This window comes from Dromiciops gliroides, chromosome 5, assembly GCF_019393635.1.
Source record: "Dromiciops gliroides isolate mDroGli1 chromosome 5, mDroGli1.pri, whole genome shotgun sequence".
NCBI lineage: Eukaryota > Metazoa > Chordata > Mammalia > Microbiotheria > Microbiotheriidae > Dromiciops > Dromiciops gliroides.
Window position 1 is genome coordinate 173,083,008 of NC_057865.1, and position 10,217 is coordinate 173,093,224.

Below are 10,217 nucleotides of genomic sequence, written 5' to 3' on the forward strand. Positions count from 1 at the left end.
AGTAAATTGTTAACTGTTTAAAGTAGATGGTTCTGTACCTTTTCTTTTAAAATCTCCAGAGACTGTGATTACATGGACCCTGTCTAGGTCATCTGCTCCAAAGAATGATTTTGTAACAACCATATGTACATCCATCCTTGGACTTTCAATTCAGTAGCTTTCAATTTTCTAGTTAAAAAAAAAAAAGAAAAAGAAAAACAAAAACCAAAACTCCCTCCCCTGTCTTTCCTTTTCCTCATTCTGCTAAATTTCCGTTGTTATTGCTGTTGATTCCCTCCTAACTTTGACATTATTCAGAAATCTCTCTAAGGCATAGAACCCCAAAGAACTGAAGCTCTTCAGCTTGAGAAGACTTTTGACACAGCAAAACCAAATGCCCTCCTTCTTTCCTTCTCCATCCCGCCGGATACTTTTGAACAATCCCTTCTAAACTGAGATAATGCCACATGAGGAACTGCTGACATTTTCCTGACCAAGTACCTCTCAATAATTCAACACTTCCAAAATATTCCAACATTGTTGAACTGAGAAATCAGAAATTGTGTGATCTGTTTATGTCTCTCTCTCCTCGGTATCCCATGAATCATTTATTGAGGTGTACAATTCAGAGAGCAGAGACTAGAAAGAGAAGTGACCAAAGTCACGAATGTAGGCATATGTGTTTTTCATATTTTGGTACATGCTCATTAAATTTTTGGTTTCCTCTTTCATTCTAGAAAATCGAGGGGCAAAACAAGTCCTTGCCTAAATGATTAGGTATTTTGTTTTTGTTACCGACCCCATGCCCACCCCTCCACAAGCCACCAAAAAAACAAAAAGAGTCTTGAGGTCAATTAGAGGCTCCCACTGCAAATTAGAGCCTTTGGTCATTCCAGTTTATAGAGCAGTCTATTGTGAGTTGTTTAGTGTAAATCTGTTCTCTAGAAGCCTGTCCATCCAGGAGGCATTGTAATATTCAGTCACAATGCCAAGGTCTGGACCTTCACTGCAGTGACCTTGCAATGAAGTCTAGACTTTTGCAAGGCTGGGCACACTGACCATATATATGTATTTGTGCATGCACACTAGGCATGTGCAGATACATATTTCTGCTATAATGCAAGTTTAGAAAACATGAATTTTTTTCCAAAGTGACTGATTCTTTTTTTGGTGGGGCCATGGGGGTTAAGTGACTTGCCTAGGTCACACAGCTTGTAAGTGTCAAGTGACTAAGGCTGGATTTGAACTAAGGTCCTCCTGAAACCAGGGGCCCATTTCTGTTTCCACTGCACCACCTAGATGCCCCCATGAGTGATATATTAAGGAATATTTTGAGCATAGCTTGATTTTGAGTTGACTGATGCATAATTTCTTCCTCAAGAAAGGCACAGAAAACCTGTACCATTTCACCATAACTCATAAGTCTCAAACCTTTTGATGCCCACTTCCTACAAGCAAATTTTTCAGGTCTTTGTCAAAGGTTAAAATGCTAATTTTATTATGTATCTTCTGGTAAATCTGGAGCTGCGGAATGGAGCCTGCTCTGAGCCGCCTGTACCCTGACCTTCCCCTTGGCTCCAAGCCAGAATTTGAGGACTTTCAAACTTACCCAGGCAGGCCAGGACAAAGGATATGACTTGGCCAGTATTTATTACAAAATTGATGTAGTTCTTAACCATTTAACATGGATATAACTGTGCTACCACTAGGATCCTGTGTTTTTTGTGTGTGTCATTGACAAAGTTTTTAAATGTTTGTGTCCCTTACATTTTCATACACTCAGTGAGGTCAAGTGATATCAACAGGGACCAGTAAAAACGTCATATAAATCAGAAAAGTAGGAATTTATTGCGAGATGGGGGCGGGGGGGGGGGGATTTTGTTTAGAATATGGAGTTGTGTTCCATGGCATTGAGCCCTCTAATTCCACATTTCCACCAGCCCAATATATTTGATATACTGGACAAATCATTCATAGTCTTTACAAATCTCTATTTCTTCAGCAACATCAATATTTCTTGTGTATACAGTTTCAAGTTGTCAGAAAAACATTGTGAAATCTAACAAAGAGATGTTTCCCAAGCCCCAAAAGATTCTTAGAAGAAAAAGCAGAGCAGCTGCATCTAATAGTACTAGGAAGTGTTATTATCATTGCTACTGGGCATGAGTGACTAGGCAGGCTGAATAATTCTCTCCTTCTAGGATACTTTGAAAGACTTGATTTCCTTAGTATGGTCATGACATAAAGTGCCGTTCAAACCTTCAATATTTACTCATCCTATGTTGTTTTTTTTTATTTTTTTGTTTGTTTCCAAAAATTCTTAGGCTGAATCTTACTTGGAGAGATTTATGCTGTTTGGTTTAAAGAAATGTCGAGCTAATGTTTTATAAAGTAAACTTGAAAGAAGGCAAAAACCAAGTTATATAAATCACATAAGTAGAAGAAGTTGGGTTTAAGTCTTGAGAACAACATTTGGATAAAAGCCTGCCCTTGCAGTATTTTTGAAACACTTCATGTTATCACTACAGTAGAATGTAAGACCCTTGAAGACAGAGACTTTTTTATTTTGTATCCCACATCTGGGGGAAACAGAGAGAAGAGGATAGTCTCTTACTTTTGAGGAACTCACATTTTAGTAGGGACACGTATAGGAGGGCTCCCCTGCAGGGAATCATTGAAAGGCTCAGTGGTCTTACTGTACAGTGACAAGGCAGATGACAATGCATCTTCTTTATTGTCATTTCAAATGATAAAACCATATGGTTTATCTGACATTGAATTATTTGACAGTGTCAAGGATTTTGGCATACTAATTAATTTACTCTGGCTATACAAGAACATATAACATCAGAATAGATCTGACGTGGAGAGTCAATTTGGAATTTTTCTCAGAGGACCTGTGAGCTAAACTACTTGGAATTAGATGAGGATGGGTGACCATGTCTGAGACCTTGGGTGATGTCATGGGTCTAATAACCTGTTGCCAAAATAAATCACCAAGAAACCTAGAGAATGTCTGTCTTAAAAGATTTTTAAGAGAAGGGAAAATGATTATTTTACCTACCCAAAGGCATGGAAATAGATGATCTCTCAATGTTCTCCAGTTTCTATGATTAGAAATGGATCTACAGTGCTGAGAGTAGAGAAATCCTGACTACTTTCCAAAGTCTAAAATCATGATATATGGAATCTCCAAGGCCTTTCATATTCCTTTTCATCTTTTTTTATGAAATGGAACAACAAATAATCCAACTATTATACCTGGAAAAATATAAGCCAAATAAAATAAAATTAATGCTAAACAAAATAGGCTACTTTTCCTTAGTTGCACTTAACAGACTGTCAAATGGCACTGTGTGTTAGAACTCAATTCTGGAAGAATTCAGAAGGCATTTTTAAACCTCCACTAACCATTTTCTGAAAGACTGGTACCACTCATGGTGACATTTATGAAACAGTCAGAGACTAGTTGTGGGGTGAGGACTTCCTCTACTCCTGTCTGTAAAACCCCAAAGTAGAAAAAAATTTAAAAACCAAGCTAACACTACCACCCCCTAAAAATAAATCCCTCACAACATTTGAGAAACAAATATGATGAAATGGTCACCAAAGCTAAAATTCACAGTGAATTTTATTACTTAGTCTAAAGTCAATACTGTTTCAGTTTTTATCTGACCAGATAGTTTAGGGGTTTTTTAGTAGTATAAATAATAAACTATATTGAACCCTCCATAATGCTAAAATGTCTAGATGAATAGTAAAACATAAACCATCATTTGGATGTTTTGTCTCTGTAATATTGACATATTGAGATAGAGTGTTGTAGTGAGGAGAGAGAAGGAATTATATCAGTTTTTTGAAGGGCCAGGGACTATTTAATTTTTGTCTCTGTACATTGTATCCCAGCAACCAGCACAGTAAGTACTTAATTAGTGACTCTGTTGGGGTTTTCTTGGCAAAGATACTGACTGGTTTGCCATTTCCCTTCTCCAGCTCATTTACAGAAGAGGAAACTGAGGCAAACAGGGTTAAGGTGACTTGACCAGGGTCACATACCTTGTAAGCGTCTGAAGCCAGATTTTAACTTGACTCCTTGGTACTCCCGGGCTGGCCCTCCATTGTGCCACATAGCTGCCCAAACGCAGGCATAACACTCAGACATCCTCAAAACAAACTGGCATGTATACCCTTCTCCTTCAAGTTCCTCTTTCCTCCTTCAACTCTAGCTCTGACAACATAAATACTATCATTCCTGGAAAAAGTATGTGTAAATCAATTTCCCTATCATTCCATTCGCTAACCCTTGTGACTTTCCTATCCAAAATCCTATTCTACATCCACTACTTTATGAATATTATCTTCTCTTATTAGAATTTAAACTCCTTTGGGACAAGAAATTTTGCTTGTATTTTTATACCTAAAACATGGTACATTGGAAGCACTTAATAATTTTTCCATTCATTCACACTTTCAATAATAAAGAACTATACTCAGAGAGATCCTATTATAGGAAAAAAAAATTTCCCAGAAAGTTAATTTTGGACATTCCCATCTTAGTCCAATGGAATAAAAAAAACCCCAGTCAATATTATGAGGATTAATCAAGTCTTTCAGGGTTACAGTATTGGAACTCTGAGACTGTAAGAAAAAAGTGTGGCTTAGTCATGTAGCATAAAGTGAGTTCTTTTAGACTAAAAAATCTAGTTTGTTGCAATCACTAAAAGGTTCATACATCAGTGGGTTGGTATATTGGATACAGGGCGTTCAGAAGGACCTGGGAAACACAGATGCATCTTTATTTTAGTTTTCCAAACAATCGCTAGTGCTTAGAAGGTTTCACACCATTTTCTTTATAGCGCTGGAAGCTGATTTGCCATTTGTATTCATTGTATGTTTAGATTGCAATGACTGTAGCTTCTACTGATAATATCATTGCTATAAAAACCCATTCCCAGTCATGAAAAAATAAAATGTTAAATGTCTTTACTCATAGTCAGCCTGGATTATTGCAAATTGAACTGGGCACATTAAGTACTGTCCACCTTTAGCATGTTCATTTGCTTATTCTATTCCACAGCCATCATCAGGGGTGGGAGCAAGGGTGCTATATATGTAACTTCATTGCTGTTAGGGGAGGACTGGAAACTTGTCCAATTTAATGTTGTACTTAGCTTTCCTTTTCCTGTTCTTAGCCTTTGAGTGGTGAGATAGAAGGTCACTGAGTAGGTCAAACTTCCTCAGGATGGCATTATTTGATTTTATAATCACAGAGTGAGCCAGAGAATCAGTTATAGGCAATGGATTGGAAGGGAATGGGGTGCTATGCTGTGAATTTCTACAGGGTCCTTTTGTTAAGTTCCATAGAACCACTGAGTGTTAGACATATCTTGGTTGTGAAGCAGGTGGGAGTAGAGTCGAGCACAGACTGCCGTGGGATAGATCCCATGGTATCAGCCAACCAAGGAAAAGTGGTATCTTTCTGGAGGACAGGTGGGTCTAAGAGATCCATCTTGGAAGAGGGCAAGAGAGGGTGTTTGAGAAAAGGAGATCCAGGAAAGGAGAAAAGGAAGTAGAATCAAAGAACCAAGAAACAAGGGAGTCAAAAGTCAGTCACAGTGGGAATCAGGGCTCCAATAATCCTTGCTGCTGGATTTGCAATCCCAGCATCTCTGATCTTCATGCCATTTTTATGCACAAATGGGGCAACCAGCCACTTACATCTTGATTAATACTCCACTCATCTGGACATGGATGGGGTTTAGATGGAGAAACTGAGGGTGAACCAGGGTCTTAACTAGGGTACAGTAACTAGGGCTTTGTCTCACAACCTTCAGATTTATAAGGTACTTACAGCAAGCCTTCTACCAGGTAGAAACAAATGGGTTTAGTCCCATTATTGATAGTTATCAATCATATTTCATTAAAATAGAAAAGCTACAAAAGGCATTCTATCTCTCCCTCCTCTAATAGGACTTCATGATTAACCCTGCCCTTCTCTCTACCAGAAGCAACTCATGTTGTCCTGGGTTCTTGCCTCCTTTCTGTGGCAAAGGGTCGCAGGATCTCTCCAACTCTAAAAGCCTTCAAGTGCATTAAATCCAACAAGCATTTTTGTTAATCACCTATGGTTTTTGAAGTCTTATGTCCTGATGTCTGGTCTTTCTCCCAAACTCCTTCTCTTCCCCATTCAGGTAAATTTAAACTTAATTTGAGGGTGCTTTTCATTTTGGCCAGTTTTGTGTTACCCCAGGGTCCAGAGTTGCTATAGTTATGGCTCTAGTGAAGGCATTTAAGATTCTGAAATTCTCTCAAAGATTAAATGGTAAGTAAAGGTTAGTGCAAAGAATGGTGATAGGTTTCATTAAAGGAGCAAGCTCCGTGTACATAACTCTTAATTCCCTAAGCAGTTCACAGAATCAGAGAATATTAGAAATGTTAGGGAATATGTAATTGATCATCTAATAACTTAATTTGACAGCATGAGAAAATAGAGATCCAGAAAAGGGGAAAAAAAAGTTTTCCAAGGTCAAAAAGGGTCAAACTTGGGATTAGAATCTGTTGTTCATCAATTCAGTCATGTCTGACTCTTCATGACCCTGTAGGCCATAGCACACCAAGCCCTTCTCTCCTGTGCTATCTCCTGAAGTCTGTCAAATTTATGTTTGTTGCTGCCCATGACATGATCTGTCATCTCATCCTCTTCCATCCTCTTTTCCTTTTGCCTTCAATCTTTTCCAGTGGAGTCCTTTCTTCTCTTTATATGCTAAAGCATTTAAGCTTCAGCTTCACTATTTGTCCTTCACAATTTATAGTCAGAGTTAATTTCTTTAGGTATTGGTTTATTGGATCTGCTAACTCTCCAAGAAACTCTCAAAAGTCTTCTCCAGCACCACAATTCAAAAACTTTCCTCAATAGTCCAACTCTCACACCAATGCATTACTATGGAAAAAACCATAGCTTTGACTATATGGACCTTTGTTGAAAAATGATGTCTGATTTTTGTTATGTTGTCCAGATTTGCCAAAGCATTCCTTCCAAGGAGCAAGTTTCTTTTAATTTCATGGCTGCAGTCACTGTCTTCAGTGATCTTGAGCCCAAGGATATAAAATCTGACACTGCTTCCCATTCTTTTCCCTCTATTTGCCAGGAAATAATGGGACCAGAAGTCAAGATCTTAGCCAGCTTTTACATTTTCCTCTTTTACCCTTATCAAGAGGCTTCTTAAGTCTTCTTCCCTTTCTGCCATCAGAATGGTATCATTTGTATATCTGCAATTGTTGATATTTGACCTTTATTTCAGCTTTTTGATTTATTCAGCATGGCATTTTGAACGATGTACTCTGCATATAAGTTAAATAAATAGATTATATATTCAGCCTTGTTATACTCCTTTCTCAGTCTCAAACCAATCAGTTGTCCATATGCAGTTCAACTGTTGCTTTGTAACCTACCCACAGATTCCTTCAGGAGACAAGTAAAATGATATGGTACTCCCATCTCTTTGAAGACTTGCCACAATTTGTTTGTGATCCACACAGTCAAAGGCTTTAGTGTAGTCAATAAAGTAAAGGTAGATTTTTTTTTTCTGAAACATTCTTGCCTTCTCTATAATCCAACAAATGTTGGTATTTTGGTCTCTAGTTCCTCTGCCTTTTCAAAACCCAGCCTGCTCCTCTAGTAATTCTCCATTCAATATTGCTGAAGCCTAGTTTTTCAGAACCTTAAGCACAACTTTATTGGTATATGAAATGAGGGAAATTGTTTAGTAGTTTGAACAGAATATTGTTTGGCATTACCCTTCTTTAGGATTGAGACATAAACTGACCTTTACCAATCCTGGGGCCACGCTGAGTTTTCCAAAGTGGCTGGCATAATGAGTGAAGCACTTTGACAGCATCATCTTTTAGGATTTTAAAATACTCAGCTGGAATTCCGTCACCTTTAGGATAATCCTAAATATAGTTGTAGATTTAGAGCTGGCAGGGTTCTCAGAAGCCATCAAGTCCAACTGCCTCATTTTACAGATAAGGAAACTGAGGCACAGAGAGGTTTAGTGATTGTTCAGGTCCCATGGCTTGTAATATTTGAACCTAAGTTCATAATTTCTGGTCTAATATTTTTTCCCTTCATGTAAGGTCTATTTCTGTCCTCTTTATGCTACTACTTTGGAGAAAAGACTTGATTTCAAAAATACAAATCATGAGCCATGAAGTTGTTCAACTAAGGAGCAAAGAAACACTGAAAATATGAAGAAATAAACATTGAAACTGGGATCCAGTCTTAAGGAAGAAGAATGCGTTTAAAATCATCTCAATTTCAATTATTTGTTGCCATATTATTGTACTTCTTGATCCCGCGGTCTCAGAACTAATGTCCTAATTAAATTTTTAGAAGTATTTGAATTTACTTCCCTGTCTATCACATGGGGTCACTCAATGGCTTAGATTTAATTGGCCAATTAATTCCTTGAACAACTATTCATTTGTAGCAAGATCGATAGATAGATGATACATAGATAGATAGATAGATAGATAGAGATGATAGAAATACTTCTATCATCTCTATCTATCTATCTATCTATCTATCTATCTATCTATCTATCTATCTATCTATCGTCAAATTGCAAGGGATCTAGTGATACAAACAATGTACCTCCACAAATAATATGTGTTGCAGATGGTTGTGACTAAGTGAGGCTGTTAGATCACTTGATTTTGGAATTCTAAGGTGCACTAGGGCTAAAACCAATCCAGTGTTCTTAGTAAATGAGATACCAATTGGGTTAACCCCTTGTGAGCAGAGGGCTACCAGGCTGCCTAAAAAGGGACAATAAGTCCAGATTGGAAATGGAAGAGTTTGAAACTTCCGTGATTGTCAGCAGTGGATTGGACTCTGGAATGGTTGTTGAATTTAACACTCTGGGGTGAGATTGAAGACCCATCTCAAACAGACAGACAGACAGACAAAGACAGTCAAATAGTAAGATAAATAGTAGATAACTTTGTTGCAGATGAGGATACAACAGTTATCTAAGGCAAAGCTTCTTAAACTGTGGGTTGCTACCCCATAAAGGGTCACATAACTGAATGTGGTACGTCATGAAAAATTTTGGCACCAGTAAAAGGTTATGTATGCCTATTTTATATACTACATACACCCTGGGTCACATAAACATTTCTCAGGCAAAAATCTGTCATGAGTGTATAAGGAAGGAACCATGAACTCTGTCACCATCTCAAAAGGACATGCTACTACTGATCATGGGGGAAGAGAGCTTAGTAAAGGAGTGTCAATAGTTCTTCACAAAACTTTAACATTATCATCAAAGTAAAGCCACCAAGAAGTACATACAGGAGAACTTTTCAAACATCAATGCCCAGGCCACTGAGTTAAGGCATCAACACCCTTAGTTACCTTTAACTGATTGTAGAAGGACATTTTCCCTTGCCCTCTCAGGGGTGTGTCATAGAAGGGCTCATAATTGCAATATATACTTGTGAGATCAGTTTTATCTCAGATGATGACCTACTTTTTTCATTGTAGCTTCAAAATTCGGCAATGTCGGGGGTAGTAGAGAACTGGCTTTACAACCAAGAACATTTGGGTTCAAGTCCATCTCTCATGTACATAACTATATATGCTTGGGGAAAGTCACTTAACCTCTGAGTCCTTTATGAAACTATTTAAGACCTAAGTTGTTAGAAGGCAACTTATTTCTCCATAGGCTGCACTACAGGTTTACTTTTTCATGACCCAACTCTTCATCTTGAAACCATAATATTATCTTGAAACTCACATATTAGAAGTACCCTCACTCCTATGGATTCTCTCTTTCTCCTCTAATTTAATGGCTCCTCTTAGAACTTCCATTTGTTATTGTTTTTTGTCCTTCATTCTCAAAAGAGGACCATGACTTCGGGAAGGGATGTCATGACTTATAGACAATGAATTGGATTTAAGTGAGGGATGGCCTGTGCAAGGTCATGAGTCTCATACTCTCCTCCAGAGCCATCTGGGTCAGTGGCAAGATATGTAGCCCTCAATATTTAAGGCAATTTGGGGTTAAGTGATTTGCCCAGGGTCAGACAGCTAGCAAGTCTCTGAGGTGAGATTGAACTCAAGTCCTCCAAATTCAGGTTCAGTGCTCTACACACTGTGCCACCTAGCTGCGCTACAGAACTTCCACTTTAAGAGAGTCCAGGACAACCATATTTCATTCTTCTTCAGGCTACACTCC